Genomic DNA, 20,432 nt, shown 5'->3' with positions numbered 1-20,432 from the left:
GCCATCAAGAGGTCCGTGGAGATATAAATTGCCTACCTGAGGTGAAAAGGAACATCAATCTTGATTTACCTTCACATCCTGATGAGTTCAAGACTGAAAGGCAGATGGGAAAAATAAAACCCAGTAAATCCCACTGCTATAGAATGATGCACTCATATTTTGAACCCTAATCTGCTCTGCAATATTAACAGGTAGGGCATTGTGGAGATAATTAGGCATGAGGAGAGAAACTTCATGAGTGGATTCAAGTCTTTATAAAAGAGACTCAAAAGGCCAGGGATGTAGTTCAACAGTGGAGCACTTTTGTTTCGCATGTGTGAGATCCTAAATTTAATCCCTGACACTATCAACAATCTAGGAAAAAAAGAAAAAAAAAAAAGAGAACCTGCCCCTCCTACATGCATCCACTTACCCACACCCATACACATACATTCAGACACACCTACACAAGCTCCATTGATTTTTCTCCCCTTTTGCCATGTCAGGACACTTTGATGAGATCTTTGGCTATGAACCAGGAAGTGTTTTAGACACTGAATCTGCCAGAGCCTTGAGCTCAGACTTCCCAGCCACTGTGAGAAGGAGATTTCTGCTAATGGTAAGCCATTTCTGCTACTTTAACAACATATTTAACAGAGTATTCCTCAGGAACTAAGAGAGTCATCTTCAGAAAGAAGAAAAGGGTACAGAGGGTAGGGTGCTGGCTTTGAACATGGCCAACCCAGTTGGATTCCCAACACCCCATATGGTCTCCAGAGCCCTCCAGGAGTGATCCCTGAGCACAGAGCTAGGAGTAAGTTTTGAGGACTGCCACGTGTGACCCCCCACCCCCAAAAGCCAAAAAATGAGGGTGAGAGTAGCGGTGCAAATACCCCACAGAGGTAGGAGAGGTATAGAGAGATTAAGAATTTCCCTAATTTTTTAGCGTTAGCCTCATGTCATCACAGGAATTAGCTATTTGGCTTTTAGAAATGAAAAGAATCTGACTTACGGTGTGAGTGGGGGGATGTAAAATAATTTTTTTTTTGATGAAGCAAGGTAGTTTTTATTGAAACTTCTTTAGGTGTGAGGGGAGAGAAAGGGAGAAGTGTGTTCAAGAGATAATGGCGGGGTGGGGAGGGGGTGCATATGGTGCCACCAACAAGTCAACCTGTACCTGCAGGGTGAGTGCATCAGCAGCCTGATGATGGTGTTTTCAGGCTTTCTGACACCCCCAAATTGTCACTTTGCTTTTGGCTGAACCCCAAAAACTTGGGACTAAGTTTACCAAGAAATTAAATGGCCAAAAGTTACATATGTGGGAGCCATGCCCACAAATCACCTCCAGCTCAGCTATACAAGCTCAGTTATTGACCTTATTTCAGAGACCCATAATAAATCTTGAAAGAGATCAAACGCCACAGTTAATCTCAGACCCATGCATGGCTGAACAGACTGGGGTAAATTGGAGGGGGGCAGGTTGGCCTGTGCCTGCCCAAGCAGAGTCCCCAGCAGTCACTTGCTTCCATCCAAAATTGCCGTCATATCCCCAGCCTGACTGCATCATCTCAGGACAAACCTCATCAAGATATAACCTGCTGAAAATTCGGGTATGAGGGTTTTGTGACTGAAATCTCCAGTCTATCACTGAGTTGGGGTGGGATACCTTCCCTCACTTCCCAATACACATAGAAGCACTGGCAGCCACCCCGACGAACCAACTTCAATGCCACCCTGTAAATTCTTTTACTGGCCTTGCTTCAGAGACCCATAAATAAATCTTGAAAGATATCAAAAGCCAGAGACATAGCAGCGAGTCCTGGAAGACACTAAGAGTTGGAGATCTCTCTGGGCCCCATACTGAGCCAATTTCACTGGGTCACCCCAGAGGGAGCAGGTGCAGTCTCCCTGCCTGTTCCAGATGGAATCCTGGTAACCAAGAGCTTCCACAAGCAAGGTCCAGGTATGCGGGTTCCAGGACTAAACCTCCAGGCCGCATAGCAGCAGAGATGCCAGGCTATCCCTCCCCCACTTCCCATACACTCGTCGGCCTGGCTGTCACACCCACAATGTGCCTCTGGGCGGGTGCCATCTTAGCACACCAACAGCCCTGGTCCAGAGATGCCCAGTTGAATCCCAAAATGGATTAGTACCCTACAGAAATGTCTCTGGAACCCAACCATTTACAATCTGGGATTCCAGAAGCATGTGACCGTGACAGCCATGATTTTCAAAATGAGCAAGGGACAATAAATGATCTAGAATCTGCCCCTGGCAGGCAGGCTTGAATGGTGGTGGGAAAATTCGAGCAAAACATAATGCCCAAAAGGAGAGAGAGAGAGAGAGAGAGAGAGAGAGAGAGAGAGAGAGAGAGAGAGAGAGAGAGAGTGTATTGGGGAAATTGCCTGCCATAGAGGCAGAGAGAAGACTGGGATCGGGGGGGGGGGGATATACTGGGGACACTGGTGGTGGAAAGAGTGCACTGGTGGAGGGATGGGTGTTCGATTATTGTACAGCTGAATCTCGATCATGAAAGTTTTGTAACTGTATCTCATGGTGATTCATTAAAAAAAAGTAATGTGGAGTTCATGCCCAATTCAACCATCTTAATCAATAGCTGAATAAATAGCAGTACTCCTACATTTAAAACAGAGAGAGAGAGAGAGAGAGAGAGGAGAGAGAGACAGAGAGAGGCTTCTTCAGAGTGGAAATAGGCAAGCAAAACACGTTCAAGGGAGAACACGGGCTTGAAGAGCAATCCTGTAAAACCATTTTGGAAGCAATGGTTGTCTATTTTAAAGGCACCTCCCAGAAGAACTTCCTTATGGGTTAAGAATGTTCTCTGAAGTGAGTCACTGATTAGTTACATCTGCACTTGAGGAGAAGACCTGGGATAAACCTGCATGTGTCCATGAGGATTCATCCTCACCATATTGTGTGAAACAAAAATAAACAAAACACTGGGCTCTGTATGGTGTGTACACAGTTGAATCCCAAACAGGCTCTCCAGACCCAGTGGGAGCCATGCAAGGAACACTTGCTGGCACACTTCTGCTTCTTCTGTCATAACTAAACTACCCAAGTTTGCCATAGTACTGGGAATGAAGCCAGAGAAATGTGTAAATGAGTGGGCATGGCTGTGTTCCAATAAAACTTTATTTACAAAAACCGGCAGCTGACTGGATCTGGCCCATGAGCTGCCATTTTCAGAAGCACCCTGTGTAGACACAGCACTGGGAAATCCAGATGCTTTGCAGGGGGAAAGGCAGTGATAGGAGAGGAGGTTCAAATACCAAGAACTCGTGCGCAGTCTCCTAACATGTCTCGGTAGATCATAAATAAGGACACAATTATAAGTAATTTTCTTACAAAGAACAAGAGATTGGAACCAAATTTCCTTTTGTTAGTTTCTTCTGCATTGATCAGTTGAAAAAGACCTGGGATTGAGTCTCATCCACCCAAATTCGACTCTCTCCTTTAAAGAACAGTATCTTGGGGCTGGGGAGATAAGCTCAACAGGCTGAGGCATGCTTTGTGTGGAGGCTTGGGTTTGATCCTGAGCACCAAAAGGAGCAACTCCTAGAACTAAACAGGGAGTAACTGCTGAGCAACACCACGTGTAGCACCCAAACAATCATGGAAAAAAGATTAAATTAGATTAAAAGATTAATTATTAAAAAAAAAGACCCCTCGTCCACAGTGAGGGATCCTGAAAAATCTGGGTCAGAGGGTCCACATGTACGTGCCAATCTCTTCCCTGACTTTTCCTAGGGACCCACTCCTAGCCCACTGCTCTTCTTGCCCACACTCATCTTGCTCTTTGGATTTCAACTTCTACATATGCATATGAAATACCCTTATTTCCAGTCTTCACTTCCTGCCCAAATTTCTGATTGAAATATCTAATTGCTTTAGAGATGTCTCCAGTGGCTATTCCACAGGTGTTTGACCTCAGTGAGTCCAAAACAAAGTTGACCTCCTTCCCTTTCCTGGGCATTCGGTCCCAATTTATGATGAGGTCACAATCCAAACTTAGAATGTGAATGTCATCTCATTCTCTCATTTCCCTTGTAGAGAGCAAATCAATCACCTAATTATGCCTCCAGTCTATCCCATCTTCTCCACTCACTTGGAAGATCCAAACATTTTCTTTTTCTCTTTTGGTCATACCTGGTAGTACTCAGAAATGACCCCTGACTGGGGTTTGGAGGACCAAATGTGGTGTCAGGGATTGAACTAGGTCGGTCACATGCAAGGCAAGTGTCCTGCCCACTGTCCTCTTTCCAATCTCCAGACATCTGTACTGAATCAGCACCAGGATCAAGGGAATCCTAACTAGGCTCATGGCTCTGAGTCCTTTTTCTGGTCTCAGCTTTTGATTCCCAACAAAGCAAACTGAAGTGTGTTCTACTCACTCAGACTCAAGGCTGAGGTTCCTGCCAGTTGCTACACAGGATGGGAAACCTAACTTCTGTTGCTCAAAGCAACATAAACTATAACCCCAGAGTCCCTAGCACATGTTGAGAATTAGTTGCTGGGATGAAATAAGATTTAGAAAATGAATACATCCCAAATCACTCAGTCTGAATTGTCATCATCCTCATTCATAGAAATGAGGCTTAAATGGGAAGCAGTTTACATAAATGACTGGAATTAGAATGTATCTTAGCCAAAGTCAAAGTTTTCTCCCCCCTCCCCCAACACTTGATCAACTTGCAGAATCTCCTATTAGCATCAGTTATTGGTCTTCCTGATACTACAGTAATAAAGACTTCACATTTCTTAAAAAGTTTTTGAAGTCTTCCAGATTCTGATGTCAGTTATAGGGATCACTGAACTAACCTTTTCCCCTTATACTGAAATGTGGGGTTTGTCTGTGTTGCAGGCTCTTTTACTTTCCTTAAATGATCACTTCATATCAGCTCCAACAGAGTGCTTCCTTTTACCTTTTTAAACATGAAGGGATGGATGGAAGGAAGGAAGGAAGGAAGGAAGGAAGGAAGGAAGGAAGGAAGGAAGGAAGGTAGGAAGGGGCTGATCCAGGCTGACTAGGATTCGGACACCAGCCTGGTGGCAGAATCTGGGCTGTGCCAGGCTGACAGGGCTGCTTGACTGGGGAGGAAAGGTCATGGGGCACATGGATGGGGAAGGGAGAGTTGCCAGGCACACAGGGCAAAGTCCTGGGGAACTGACTCTGGGTCCCATGTCTGGGTCAAGATTCATTTTAGGGGAAAGAGAGGGTGTTGGGATGGCCCAGGCCCCTCACCCTGTAATCTTCGTTCTACATTCCACACCACCAGGGCATCATTAAGGGGTAGAGCAGCCTGTTTGTGGAGGAGAGCAAGCATGCTTGGGGAAAGCAGCCGTACTCTGATGCTCTCCCACCTGAAGTCAAGCAACCCCCACCTACTTCCTACGGTCAGTAAGGATGACCTGGACCACCCCGGCAGTGCTTGGGGGCCTCCAGGGATGCACCTAGAGATGTCCAAGACCATGCAGTGCCAGGGACAAAGCAAATACCTTCACCCTGTACACTCTCCCAAGCCCTGAGTGAAAGTATTTCCGGTCCTCTCCCTGTGGCTCAGGGTTAGACGTGAAAAGCGGTGAAGGTACAAGTCTCTTAGTGGAAGTGAACTGGCTGGTGGCCTCTTCCTGAACAGGTTCAAAACCACGGTCTGCCACCCAGCAGCACAGCCCAGGAGCTGCAGGGAGCAGAGGGAACCTCAGACCGTCACTCCCTGATACAGCGCAACCTCCATCTCTGCCAGCTGCAGCCCAGGCCCAGGAACGGGGCCTGGGCTGGGCAGTCAGGCAGGTGACACAGTTCCCAGAACACAGGGCAGCAAACGCCTCACCTGCTTTCCCCTCACAGGCCCACATACAGGAAGCAGGTAGGTGTATGACTGCCAGGAAGTGAACTTAAAATTACAAATCACTTCCCACCCATGACACACTTCCCCGCCCGTCTGCCCAGGGGAAAGAAAGCCTCACCTGCTTGGTTCATGGCCATAGAGATCTAACTTCCTAGTGGTCCTTGAGGGTTGCAGGAGTGAGAGCTGCAGTTTATTGGGATATTTCTATAAAAACCCAAGAGGGAGATTCAAGGAGGCCTTTTTCCCAAACCATCTTCTCTCCTCAGCCCTCCCAGGCACTGTTTACAGCCACAAAGGAAATGGAAGGTGCAGGGAGGAACTCTGCGCTAAGTGGCTCTAATTGCACTCAGGGCTAAGTGACCACGGCCATTAGCAGCTCTCCAACCAGCTCCCCTTAAATGAGCCACCGCAGAGCCTACCGCTGCAGAATTCTACTAGGCTTCCTTTCCCAGGATGGGAAGAGGGAGAGTGGGAGCAAAGTTCTGAAGGCGCAACCGAAAACCCACAGTCCATATTGCTCCTTGCAGGGGGTTGGGGCGGGGGGAGGGGAAAGGAAGGTGTCTCCCCCCCAACCCCGGCTCTTTCCCTTGGAGGTACCCTTCAGCTCCCTCCCTACTCACCTGCAATTCTCTCCAGTGCTCCCCAGGGAGACACTGAGGAGAGGTGAAGGAGCTTGGTGGGCTTCAGGTGCCCCAGGCCAGAGCTACTCTGACTTTTTTATCTGAACCACCTGGTGAGCGGTTAATGCATCTAGATCCTAACATCAGTCCTTCTAATCCTCCTAATAAGAGACCACGAAGGGCCATGACCCAGATCATCTTTCAAGGGATTCCAGGGGCACCCAGTCTTGAGAACCATTGCCCTAAATGAGAGTGTCTCAAACTTCTCCCACTCACAACCTTTTGGCCACACGTTGACCACTGCCAGAAGCTCCTTAGACTCACGACAATTGACTTTGAATGAACTTTTGGCCGCTGTGTACCCAGAGACCTTTTCCTGTGGCCTTACTTGCTGCCCCCGCCATATTCAGTTACCTGGCCTTCTGGGGTTCTAACTCACAGTTTAAGAAGATGAGTTCTATTTGTGGGGAGGGATTAAACCACACCCAGCTGTGCTGATGGGTTGCTCCTCTGTGCTCAGGCATCAATCCTGGCAGTGCTCAGACCACTCTCCACACGCTTGGATGAGCCTCACCCATGAGGGAACCAACAGAGGACCCGTGGCTGAGATCTCCAAGCCTGCTCAGATCGGGATTGGGCCTCCTCCATCCAGCTCCCCAGTTTTCAAGTAGCTTGGCAGTCACACCCACAAACTGCCCCTGGCACCATATAATCTCATCAATGGCCAAGATCCAGAGACTATAAAATAAAGCTCTCAAAAGAGAGTGATGCAGAATCTCCTGACCCCGTGCCTGGCTGTCTTCACCAGGGAACCTCAGAGCAGGGTTCCTGGGGTAGGATCAGGATCAGCCACATACCAGATCCTCTTATCCTCTATACCAGATTCTAAAACAGAGTTCGACTCTCTGGAGAAAGAGGGATAAAAAATTAAAAAGGGGTCAGGGCAGTATAGCAGGTAGGGCTTGCTGGACTGTCTGTTCTATGCTGTGTGGGTAGGGTTCAATCCCCAGCACCCCATATGGTCCCCCAAGCTTGCCAGGAGTGATCCCTGAGCACAGAGCTAGGTATAAGCCCTGAACACTGCCAAAAGAATGAGAAAAGGAGGTGAACTCCTCCCTCCCCCCAAATCCAGTTTCTCTCCTGAGAGGGGAGTTAAGAATCTTTCCCTAGGACAGGAGCAATAATACAGTGAGAGGTAGGGTGCTTTCCTGAGACACGAAAGACCCAGGTTCGATCCTCAGCATCTCTTACAGTCCTCGGAGCACTGCCAGGAGTGATTCCTGAGCATTGCCAAGTATGGCTCAAAAAACAAAGGAAGAATCTTTCCCTAGCTGCTGTGGGGGTTCTGGACACCCTGACGAGCAGGTCCACCCCAGAGGTTCTCTGTGCTCCAGACCTTTGCTTCCTTCTTTACCCAGTGTGCCTGTTCAAGCCTAGGGAAAGTGCGTGCATATGTGCGTGCGTGCGTGTGCGTGTGTGTATGTTTGTTTTAGTACATTACACAGGACGTGTGTTTGGGGGTATGTGTGTGTCTAAGAGTCACCAGAGAATTTTAGTCAACATTCAGGGAAACAGCTTCTCCTCACCTTTCTGACAGCAGGGGAAGGTGAGAGTGTCCTCAAAAAGGAGAGCACTGACAAGGACAAAGGCCTCACTCAGCAGATGAGCGGACAAAGGGGAGGACCCCAGGAGTCCCACAGTTCATGACCCTCCAGTCAAACAGCAGAGGAGTTCACTCGGGGACACCCCTGCCCTGAGCTTAGGCCAGTCAGGTGCTTGGACAAGCATCCCAACCTCTCCACTCCACCTCTATATTCTCATCACCAGGAAAGGGACTCTAATGAAAGCAACTGCCTCACCTTACAGGGATCCTCCTCTTCTTCTTCCTCACCTGTTTGCATCATCCATCCCACCCTCAAGCCTTCTTTTCTCCTCCTCCTCCTCTTTCTCATGACTCTATTAAAGCCCCTACTGAGACCTACAATTGCTCTTTTTTTTTTCTCCAATCAACCTCCTAAATCTTCTCCCAAGTCATAAACTGACTTAACATACATTAGTATTTTAGAATAAATGCCTATGGCAGAATATATTATCCTGCATATATTAATATTATTATTCATGTAGTTATTATTATTATTCACATCATTATTCATGTAGTAATATGTTTAATCATATTATTATTCATGTATTTACATATATACGAAGTTCGGACCTCCGTCGATGATCAAGAATCAGGGATACTGTCTCATTTGCCAAAGCATCGAAAATCAGATGGGCTGGATATGTAATTTGATTTGGAGATGACCGCTGGTCGTGAGTGGGAGAAGTTTAAGACACTCTCATCTAGGGCAATGGTTCTCAAGACTGGGTGCCCCTGGAATCCCTTGAGAGGTGATTCTGAGTCATGGCCCTTTGTGGTCTCTTATTAGGAGGATTAGAAGGACTGATGTTAGGATCTAGGTGCATTAACTGCTCACCAGGTGGTTCAGATAAGACGGGAAGTCAGAGTAACTCTGGCCTGGGGCATCTGAAGCCCACCAAGCTCCTTCACCTCTCCTTAATGTCATTTGGAGATGACCATTTGGAGATGACTAGAGCCATTACCGACTGGATCCCAAGGGACGTCAAAAGATGGTGTGACCGCCCACCTACAGGATGGTCAGACTTCTTCGTCAAGACCCTGAAAAATTGGTTTGAGGCTCTTCATGTTCCTGGAGTGAGCAGATGTCATTGGGCTACACTAGCACATGACAGGGATGAACGGAGATGTTACTGGCACCCGCTCAAGCAAATCGATGAGTAATGGGATGTCAAGTGATCAAGTGATTATTCATGTCGAATCACTGAGTAAAGAGCTATGACATGGGACAAAGTTCAAAGAAACTGGAGTAACTGTGTGTAGTAAATAATTCAAAAGGCAGGACCTATTCCCTTACAGCACAACACCGAGGCACCAGGAGACAAAGAAACAGCCAGAGGTTACAAAGCTACAAACTGGACCCACAGAATCTTGCTCTGTGGATGTGCTCCTAATCCTTTAGGCCAGAACTGCCTAAACTTATTTTTTTAAAAAAATGTCTACCTTCGTTAAGTAAACAAATGGAAATTGCCCCCAATTGCACTGAAGAGTCCTGCTACCCCTGGGTGTGGGGCATGGGTACAGCCTCTTTGGGAAAAACTGCTGGAGGCTGGAGGCAGGCGCTAACTTCTCACTGACCCCCACGTGTAGAACACAGTGTAAGGGTCTAAAAATGTTGGCAGCATCAAAGGTTTATAAACGCTCAATGACGAAATTTAAACTCAACCTTGGAATGAATGGAAGGTGCTTCTGCCAGCTCACCCAGCCACAACTCTCAGGCAAAAAGAAACTTCCAATGTGAGGGGGAGGGGATGGGGAAGAACAGAAGGGCTGCTCTAAGTAATGCAATCTCTTGGAAAATAAAGGAAACCTGCTTTATATTTTCCATGGCAGTCTCCATCCTTGACTTTAATTTCTCTTCACTGCGTCTTCTCTGGTGCTCCTAAAGCTGGAACAGAAACAAACAGCAAAGTACGTTGGATGTCCTGGCACCTTCCACCGAGTTGAAGGGATTACGATTTCCATGGAGACTCTGTGCAGAGGAGGTGGGGGTAGGCCATGTGCTAATGAAGAGACCAGACTTGCAGCCTAATGGAAGAGGCAGCTGGCACAGCCAAAGAAACCCTGTCACGAGGCTTCTCACTGATCCACACTTGGGGTCCCCTGAGAATCGCTGCTTAGTTTTTGTGATCCCTGGGACTGCACCCAGGGCCTAAGACATGCGGGTAAGTGCTCAACTGCAGGCCCAAACTGCTATTAAATTTAGAAATCTAAGTGAAATCTTTGTCCACGTGAAGAATATTCCTTCTCTGAGTCAGCCACCTCGAATTTCTTGAGCTTTGTATTAATAGAGGCCAGTTGGAAAAATATGACGTGAAGAGTTTATTGATTTAGAAATGTCAGGATTTTGTTTCTTTTGGAAGATTCATCCCTTGAGAATAGCACTGTAAGGATGAGATCACAAAAAATAAATAAAAAAGATTCCCACCTAAATGAATAAGATCACAAAAAATAAATAAAAAAGATTCCCACCTAAATGAATGAGCTCTACTGGAGCTCAGAGCTTTCAATACGCCCATTGATTCTCTCCGGGACAGACATGCTCCTCATCAACACCAGAGAAAGTCGAGGCCTCAGACCTTCAGTGGGAGGATGACTCAGCCCACAAGCGTTTCCCCTCTTCCCACAACACCTGAAGGACTGTGCAAAGGAGCAGAAGAGCAAGTTTCTGCCCAGATGACCAGACCTTCTCATTATTTTTGAAGAGAGTAAGGCAAGAGAGATAGTTCAGTAAGCCAGGGAGATAGTACAGCCAGAAGGGTACTTGCCTTGCATGTGCCCAAACGGGTTCAATTCCTGGCACCACATGAGGTTTCCTGAGCACAGAGCCAGGAATAATTCCTGAGCACAAAGCCAGGAGTAAGCCCTGAGCACCACTGGGTGTGGCCAAGGACTGCCTTTCCCACCCTCGAAACAAACAAACAAACAAACAAAGAGATCAGGCTCAAATCAGTAAACAGTTACTTTGGAAAACAAGAGCTCTGGCCTAGTATGGCACAAAGCACACCAAAGGGGACTGGAGCGTTAGCACAGCCGGGAGGGTGTTTACCTTGCACTCGGCTGACCCGTGTTTGGTGTTTGATTCCCAGCATCCCATAGAGTCCCCCCAAGCATGACCAGGAGTAATTCCTGTGAGTGCAGAGCCAGGAGTAATCCTTGAGCATCTCCAGAGTGTGATGCAAAAACAAACAAACAACAACAACAACAACAATAAAAAAACCCCAAAGCACACCAAAGATAAGCAGTTCTCAAATTGTGAGGGTACAGGCTAGAGGAGGAAAGGACTGCCCACTCGGTTCATGTTCTTTCTTGATTTTCTTCAGAAAGTCTCAGGCAGAAAATCAAGTCATATCCTCCCAGGATGGGAGAAGCATGCTGAACGTAGACTATAGACCGAACATGATTGCCACTCAATGCCTCTTTTGCAAACCACAATACCCAAAAGGAGAGAGAGAACAAAAGGGAATGCCCTGACACAGAGGCAGGGCAGGATGGGGGGGGGGGAGGGGGGAATAGGGGGTGGGAGGGAATACTGGGATCCGTGGTGGTGGAAAATGTGCACCGGTGGAGGGATGGGTATTTGATCATTGTATAATTGAAACCCAAGCATAAAAATTTGTAAGTCTACAACTGTACCTCATGGTGTTTCACTAATTAAAAAAAAAAGAAAAAATCAAGTCACCTGCCCCACCTGAAAGCAGCAAGAACTGGGCGTCCCTGGAGACTTGTTTGCAAACACACCCCTTGTGGGGCTATTTGACAGACACTCTCTTTTCTGTTTCTTCACTTCCTTCTAAATGACTTCTATTCTAATCGGCGGTTTGGAAACTTGTGGGAAGTAAACACTTCCTAACAGAGGCCAACGTGCTTCTCTGTGGAGTAAACAGTGAAATACTAGAATTTACTTTTCTGGTTCTGCTGCACGTATGCATAATGAATTTTCAATGCCTGAAGAAGCCCAGGAAATCCTAACCTCACAAGAACTTGCTTAGTGAGTGGGTCCAAATTCTTCCTCCTCCCCACACTGAAAGATAATAGAAGCTTCCCCATTGGCTAACAGGTTCACTGCTGAGAGGGTGACACACACACCCTGGGTCCCCAATTACATGTGGTTGGTACGTCCAGCTGCTCTTCTTCAAGGCAATGGACACACAGGGGACTTCTGCTCCTTAGAACCAGGAGGCGCTTCCAGCATCCAGTTCAACCCCTGTCAACTACCCATAGCCATCGTCCAGGGACACATGCTAGCCAGCCCTTCCTAGTAGTCTGTGTCCCATTCACATGACTCTTTTTCTTTTTCATCTTTATTGCTTGAGGTAATGTGACTTATATACTGTCAATGATGATTTCATGCATACATTATTCTAGCACCAGCCCCCCTCACCAGTGTACCCAACTCCCTCCCCCAAGGTGCATAAGGCCCTCCCTTTCAACTCCCTGACCCCTGCAAACTCAATTCTGTGGATCAATTCTCCTGTTCTAATAACACGATCTTTAGCCTCTTCAGAAAACCTGTGAAGCAGGTGCTACCATTATCTCCACTTTCTATATTTGGAAACTGAGTTACAAAGAGGTGAATGCATGTGGAGGAGCCAGCACTTTCTTCAGAACCTGGTGGTACTCAGTGCTTACTCCTGGCTCTGTGCTCAGGGATTACTCCTGGAAGGGCTCAGGGACCAAAGAAGGTGCTGGGGGTCAAATCCAGATTAGCTGCATGAAAGACAAGCACCCTATGCCCTCTATTATAATCTAGCCTCAATAAATTTTTAAAAAATTAAAATACCAAATAAATAAAAAGACATTAACGGAGGACAAGCACAACCAGTTCAGGTTTGCAGGGATGAGACCAGCACAGCAGCTCTGCAACTCTCTGCATAGCGGGAGTCCTCACTGTCCCCACGAAGTCCAGAATCTTCAGGGGCAGCTCTTACCAGAGGTGCAGGCTGGCATTCCTGCTGGGCAAAGTCCTCTCCAGGACAGGTAATGGGATGTTCTTTGGATTCACTAAGTGATGGTCCTTGGACCGTGGGGCCTCCAGGGATGGACCTGGTGGCGCTCAGGGGGACTTGTGGTGTTGGGGATGGAATTCCGGGCCTTGAACATGCACCACAGACCCCTCAGCCCTCTCCTGGCTTAGAATCATTAATCTTGATATTAAATCGCTAACTCCATATAGACGGCCCCAGGTGAATTACTCAAAGGGTGGGGTATTAGCCTCTGTGTCATGTGGGTCAGGTAAAGTAAAAGCTCTATCGATAGATAAATGGGACTATCTTAAACTAAGAAGCTTCTGCACCTCCAAAGAAACAGTGACCAAAATACAAAGACAGTCTACAGAATGGGAAAGGATATTCGCCGAATACACATCTGACAAGGGGTTGATATCCAGGATATACAAAATACTGGTTAAACTCCACAAGAAGAAAACATCCAACCCCATCCAAAAATGAGGCAATGAAATGAACAGAAACTTTCTCAAAGAAGAAATCCGAATGGCAAAAAAGCACATGAGAAAATGCTCTACATCATTAATCATCAGGGAGATGCAGATCAAAACCACAATGAGATACCATCTCACACCTCAGAGACTGGCCCACATTCAAAAGAACAAAAGCAACCGATGCTGGCGTGGATGTGGCGAGAAAGGGACACTCCTTCACTGTTGGTGGGAATGTCCACTGGTTCAGCCCTTCTGGAAAACAGTATGGATGATTCTCAAAAAATTAGAAATTGAGCTCCCATTTGACCCAGCAATACCACTCCTGGGAATATATCCCAGAGAGGCAAAAGTGTATAGTCGAAGTGACATCTGCACTTGTTTGTTCATTGCAGCACTCTTTACAATATCCAGAAACTGGAAGAAACCTGAATGCCCAAGAACAGATGACTGGTTAAAGAAACTTTGGTACATCTACACAATGGAGTACTATGTAGCTGTTAGAAAAGATGAAGTCATGAAATTTACATACAAGTGGTACAACATGGAAAGTATAATGCTAAGCGAAATGAGTCAGAAAGAGAGGGATAGACAGAAAGATTGCATTCATCTGGGGGATATAAAGTAACAAAATATGAGATTAATACCCAAGAATAGCTGAGATCAGCACCAGGAGGATTACTCCATAGCTTAGTGGCCAGTCGGGCATTCTAGAGGAAAGGGCAGCTCAGATAGAGAAGGGAGCACCAAATAAAGGATGTTTGGAGGATCCTCCCAGGAGGGGAGATGCATGTCGAAAGTGGACTATGGACTGAACATGTTTGCCACTCAATGCCTCTTTTGCAGACCACAACACCCAAAAGGAGAGAGAGAGAACACAGGGGATTGCCCTGCCACAGAGGGGGGGGGGGGGTATGGGGGGGTGGGGGTAGGGGGGGATATTATCCATGGTGGAAAATGGGCACTGGTGGAGGGATGGGTATCTGATCATTGTATAATCAAACCCAAGCACAAAAAATTGTAAATCTAAAACTGTACCTCATGGTGTTTCACTAATAAAAAAAAATTTAAAAAAATTAAAAAGAAATGTAAAAGCTCTATCATGCCCACTGCGGGTAGACCAGGCAGCGACAGACTATGATGCCCACTCTGCAGAAACCAGGCATCGACAGACAGATGGGAGCAAGGCAAAGGCCCCAAAGGCAGAAATGGCTTCCGGCCAGACCACACGGTCAGGGAATGGAGACGTTGCCACGCAACTCAGCTTGAAATCTTCCAAAGGGCCCCTTTGTTTGCTGGGGGCTGCGCAACAGAGGCGGGAAGCTGACTTCAATACGCTTCCGCTTCCGCACTTCAGTAAACTTTGACTGCAAAATGTGAGGCTGGCAAATTTGGCATGTCCCCCGCCCCGCCCCCGCCCCCCCCCCAATTTAGTTGAAGATCTACGTTGGCTGGTTCAAAATGTACATGTGTTTGTGAGCACTCGGGCACAATAAAATGAAGACCCAGGCACTAAAATTAAGTTAAAGGAGTGAGCAAAGAAAAACTGCAGTGCTGGGGCTGGAGCAATAGCACAGCGGGTAGGACGTTTGCCTCGCAGGTGGCTGACCTGGGTTCGATTCCCAGCGTCCCATATGGTCCCCCAAGCACGTCAGGAGTAATTCCTGAGTGCAAAGTCAGGAGTAACGGACTGGAGCAATAGCACAGCGGGTAGGGCGTTTACCTTGCACGCGGCCGACCTAAGTTCAATTCCCAGCATCCCATATGGTCCCCTGAGCACCGCCAGGAGTAATTCCTGAGTGCAGAGCCAGGAATAACACCTGTGCATTGCCGGGTGTGATCCAAAAGAAAAAAAAAGTCAGGAGTAACTCCTGTGCATCGCTGAGTGTGACCCCAAAAGCAAAAAAAAAAAAGAAAGAAAAGAAAAGCTGCAGTGCTCAGAAAAATTCTGCCAAAACAAGAATTTTGAAAGCAAAGATCTCACATAAAACAACTTCCCCAACATCAAAGCTAGAAATGCCTCCAGGGAGTTCTCCAGCTGGCATCTCCCACAACGATGCATTCTAGCAAGTGTTTTTATTGAGATAATCAGTCTCACCATAGGGGTGTTATTTTATTTTATTTTGATTGAATGATCATGAGATAGGCCATTACAAAGCTGTTCATGATTGGGTTTCAGCCATATAGTATTCCAACACTTGTCCCTCCACCACTGTACATTTCCCAGCACCAATGTCCCCAGTTTCCTTCCCTCCATTCCCCATATCCGATGGGGGTTATTTTATGTTAGTATAACAAGAAAATGAGCCTCAGAGATAATTCAAAGGGCTAGAGCACATGATTGTATGTGTGAGTCCTGGGTTCAGTCCTTCGCACTGCTTAGCCCCCTAAACACTGCTGGGTGTGATCTCTGAACATGAATGAAGATGGTCCTCCTCAAAAAATAGATTTTTACAGCAGGCAGGGTGCTTGCCTTGCACACAGTAGACCCAGGTTCAATACCTGGCACCCCATATCGTTTCCCAACGCCTACCAGGAGTGATCCCTGAGCTCCGCTGGATGTGGTCCCCTCCTAATAATCAACAACAAAAAGAAATACCTATGGTATACAATAAGAGAAAGTTATTCAGTAAAAATTAACATCTGAGCAAACATATGTCAGGAATACTGAATGTAAAAGCGAAACAAGATTTTTCCTGGGGCCGGAGCAATAGTACAATGAGTCTTGTGTGCGGTCAATCTGGGTTCAATCCCTGGCATCATATGATCCGCAGAGCCTGTCATGAATGACCACTGAGCACAGATCAAGGAGTAAACCTGAACACTTTCAGGTGTGGCCAAAACACAAAACAAACAAACAAACAAAAAACTCAGACTCTTCCAATTATCAAAAGAATCATGTGGCAATCATTAAAATGATGTGGTGGGGGTATCGTACTGCCAGCAGATCAACCTGTACCTGTGGGGTGAGTGCATCAGCAGTTAGATGGTGCCTTCTGACTTCCAGATAACCCAAAATTGCTGCTGTGCATTTGGCCAGACCCCAATAGCTTGGGGCCAAGTTTACCAAGAAAATAAACGGCCAAAAATTCGGTCATACCCATAAACCACCTCTGGTTCAGCTATATAAGCTCACTTATTGGCCTTATTTCAGAGACCCATAAATCTCGAAAGAGATCAAAAGACACAGTTAGGGCCTGTAGTGAAGAGGTAGGCAGGAACCCGTGACTAAGATCTCCAGGCCTGCTTGGATCCGGACTGGGCCTCCTTCCCCCAGGTTTCCAGTTTTCCAGTAGCTTGGCAGTCACACCCACAGACTGCCCCTGGCTCCATGCAATCTCATCAATGGCAAAGACCCAGAGACTATAAACTAAAGCTCCCTGAGGAGAATGATACAGAATTTCCTGAACCTTATATTCCATCCATAACAAGCAATACAAAACAAATTGTCTAGCATTGCCTTTTTGGCAAGTTTGAGTGGTGGTGAGACTAGTGTCAAAATATCAAATGTAAACAAAGTGGAGAGAGAGTATGGGGTAAATCGTCTGCCATACAGGCAGGGGAAGGGTTGGAACAAGGGTGGGGAAGGGGGATAGTGGGGATTTTGGTGGTGGAAAATGTGCACTGGTGAAGGGATGGGTGTTTGATGATTGTATGACTGAAGCTCAAGCATGAAAGCTTTGTAACTGTATCTCACAGTGAATAAAAAAAAGGAAAATTAACATTCTGAATAAAACAAGAAAAAGTGATGTGGAGTTCATGCCCAATTCAATCAGCTTAATTAATGGCTGAATTAATAGCAGTACTCCTACATTATAAAATAATAATAATAATAATAATAATAATAATAAAATGATGTAGTACTAGTATAAGCACAGACAGAGGCTGTGGGGCCTGAGAGATCTCAGGGGATAAGACTCTCGACTTGTAGGTGACCAACTCTGGTGGTTCAATCCCCGCATTTACTATGCTCCCCCCAGCACCAGGAGTAATCTCTGAGCGTAGAGCCAGAGGAGTAAGCCTTGAGAACTGGCATATATGGCCCCAAACCCCACCTTCGTGCCCTGCCAAAAAATAATAATAGGAATCACAGGAATGAAATTCCTATAGACCTAGTAGATAGTGTTTCCTTTGTGGCCTGGTAGACGTGCTGTTTTCTGACGCTTAGCCACTCTCTCTTCCCCACTAAGTGAGGGTGCACATGGCAGGAACATACCTCTCCAACCGCCTTTCAGTAGAGGAACAGTGAATAAACTATAATGCAGGCAATGCAGAAAATTCCTTTAAAGGAAACTGGTGCAGGGTAGAGGCTTTCTATTCATTCCTTCTCCCCCACTTTCCTCCCTTCCCTGTATCCCTTCTTATGCCTAGAACTCTGACATAATGGTTAGAGTTGTAGCAGTCCTCCTGGACCATGAGAAACAGTTCAGGAGAGTTATCACAGACTTCAGCCCTAAAATTCTAAAACCACTATCTCAGCCGCAGCAAACACCCATTGTGCATTCTTGATCTATGAGAAAAATAAGCCCTTATTTAAGTGACTTTACAGATATAGATTAGCTGACCATATACAAGAGGGTAATGCTGTGCGCGCACCGCACGCACACACACACTCACACTACATTATAAAGTCATAGAAAAAATTTTTTTTCTTCAAGGGCCTGAAAGATTGGATCATGATTGGAAGTCTGCCTAAAGTGCTGGGGAAGAAGGCCGTTGGGATAGAGAAGGAACCACTATGACAAAGATGATTAAAAATGATCACTCAGGATAAAAACTGCATGCTGAAAATAGGTAAAGGAACAAACATGATAACCTCTCAGTGTCTGTATTGTAAACCATAATGCCCAAAAGAGAGAGAGAGAGAGAGAGAGAGAGAGAGAGAGAGAGAGAGAGAGAGAGAGAGAGAGCCTGCCATAGAGACAGGCTAGTCGGGGGAGTGTTAGTAGGGGAGGTGGGAGGGAAATTGGGGATATTGGGGGTGGGAAATGTACACTGGAGGAGGGATGGGTGTTGGAATATTGTATGACTGAAATCTGACCATGAACCTCTTTATAATCGTATATCTCACAGTGATTAAAGAAAAACTTTCTATAACTTTTGACTTTTCCAAAAGTTAACCTCTGGGGGGATCAGTTTCTGGTCCCAGCCCCCCAAAAATCCAAAGTTGAGACAACTCAAGATGCTTTTATCTGGCTCTCCATGTCTGCATTGGCAAAGTCCTTTAACTGACATTCAGACTGACTTGGTGACTGCCGAAGTCACCGAAAAGACATTAAGCAGCGCCATCAGTGGACTTGTCAGCCCAGCCCATATTTGTTGAAAGTTGGCTGAAATGTATAACAGAACAGTTGTATAGAGAACCTTGCATAGAGCCAAAGCGCCAAGGCATGTCTCAGATGAGGTGAAAGTTACTCTCTGTCTGGTTTAGAGACCGATGCAGAGTTTGCAAAACACCTCAAGAAAACAGTCTTGACCAAAAGTCTCTAAATTGTCATACACTGCGTGGTGCTAAGTAAGCACAGGCAAAGTTGCACAAACCTGCCTTTGTTGGGTTGTTCTCAGCAGGAGAAGGTCACAGAAGCTCAGAGGGTCACCACACAGGTAGGCTGCCTTTTCAAAAGCTTTTTTGTCCCCAGCTTGCTACAGTTTTAAAAAATTCAGGAGGCTGGAGAAATAGTGGAGGTGGTTGGGCACTTGCCTTGCATGCAGCCAACCCCAGTTGGAAACCCTGCCACCTCAGACGGTTCCCCAAAGCACGGCCAGGGGGTCACTCCTGAGCACCGAGGCAGAAACAGTCCCTGAGCACCTCTGGATGTCACCCAAACAATGTAAAAAAGAGGTTGGCACCAGCAGGGTGAGGCGTCTGTCCCTCTTCACCCCACCACCCCCGCACCTCCCCCCCTCCAGCCTGAGCGTGCTCCTCTCCCTCCCAGATACCCTCCTTCTCAGGCCCCTCACTTGCCCTCTCTGCAACCTCACGGATTTGCAATTTAGAGCCGGCATTTCAGAATGTTAGTCCTGCTGCATGAGCGTGTGGATACAAATCTTTCTAGCCCTCTGCTTCTTCATCTGTGAAAAAGGGTCAAGGGCACAGACTCCCAAGGACCCTAGGCTGGCCAATCTCCTGTCCTGGAACATGCTGGCCAGAGAAGCAGGCTGGCACAAGGGATGCAGGATGGTAAGGAGTGAATTTAGACCAGCAGCAGTCCGAGCAGGGTGCCCGGAGAACACCGAGCAGGAAGTGTTTTGCCTGTCAAGGCTGGGTGCACATGCATGCCACTGGAGACCAGGGGAGTCAATGGTCAATGACTGGCGGGGGGGGGGTCCCCACACGCAGGAGAGGGCAGGGACCCATCCAATGCTTCCCTGCTCTGCTCTCATTAGTGAAGGCGTTCAGAATATGCCTGCATACCATTCTCGCAACTCTTCTGTCACTTTAAGCTGTTTTCAAAAGTAAAGTGAGTTATCAAAAGGAGAGAGTGAGAGTAGGAGAGAGAGAGAGAGAGAGAGAGAGAGAGAGAGAGAGAGAGAGAGAAAAAGAAAGAGAGAAAGAGAAAGAGAGACAGAGAGAGGACAGACAGAGAGACAGAGAGAGGAGAAAGAAAAGCAGAGAAAGAGAATAAAAGTGCCTGCCTTGGGAGGAGGGGTGGTTGCGGGAGGGAAACTGGGTGCATTGGTGGTGGGAAATGTACACTGGTGAAGGGACACGTATTGGAACATTATAAGACTGAAACTCAACCATGAACAAATTTGTAACTGTATATTTCATGGCTATTCAATTTAAATTTTTTGGGGGGGCTTTTCTGGGTCACACCCGGCGGTGCACAGGGGTTACTCCTGGCTCTGCACTCAAGAAACCATATGGGATGCTGGAATGGAAC

At 46.8% G+C, this 20,432-nt stretch overlaps 1 protein-coding gene across 2 annotated transcripts in view; it reads right to left on the bottom strand.

Moving 5' to 3' along the window:
• The window catches only part of GCNT4 (glucosaminyl (N-acetyl) transferase 4), a 34,561-nt gene that overhangs the window by 5,143 nt on the left and 8,986 nt on the right, over nt 1–20,432 (bottom strand). Inside the window, exon 2 of one of the 2 annotated variants that reach the window (XM_056112630.1) lies at nt 37–93. The exons of the other annotated variant lie outside the window; for it this stretch is intronic. The gene's annotated coding sequence lies outside the window, so the exon portion shown is untranslated. The remainder of the gene's footprint in view (nt 1–36; nt 94–20,432) is intronic. 2 annotated transcript variants of the gene reach the window in all.

The sequence above is a fragment of the Sorex fumeus genome, unplaced genomic scaffold (assembly GCF_029834395.1).
Source record: "Sorex fumeus unplaced genomic scaffold, SorFum_2.1 ptg000018l, whole genome shotgun sequence".
Lineage (NCBI taxonomy): Eukaryota > Metazoa > Chordata > Mammalia > Eulipotyphla > Soricidae > Sorex > Sorex fumeus.
This window is presented reverse-complemented; position numbering and strand designations above follow the sequence as displayed.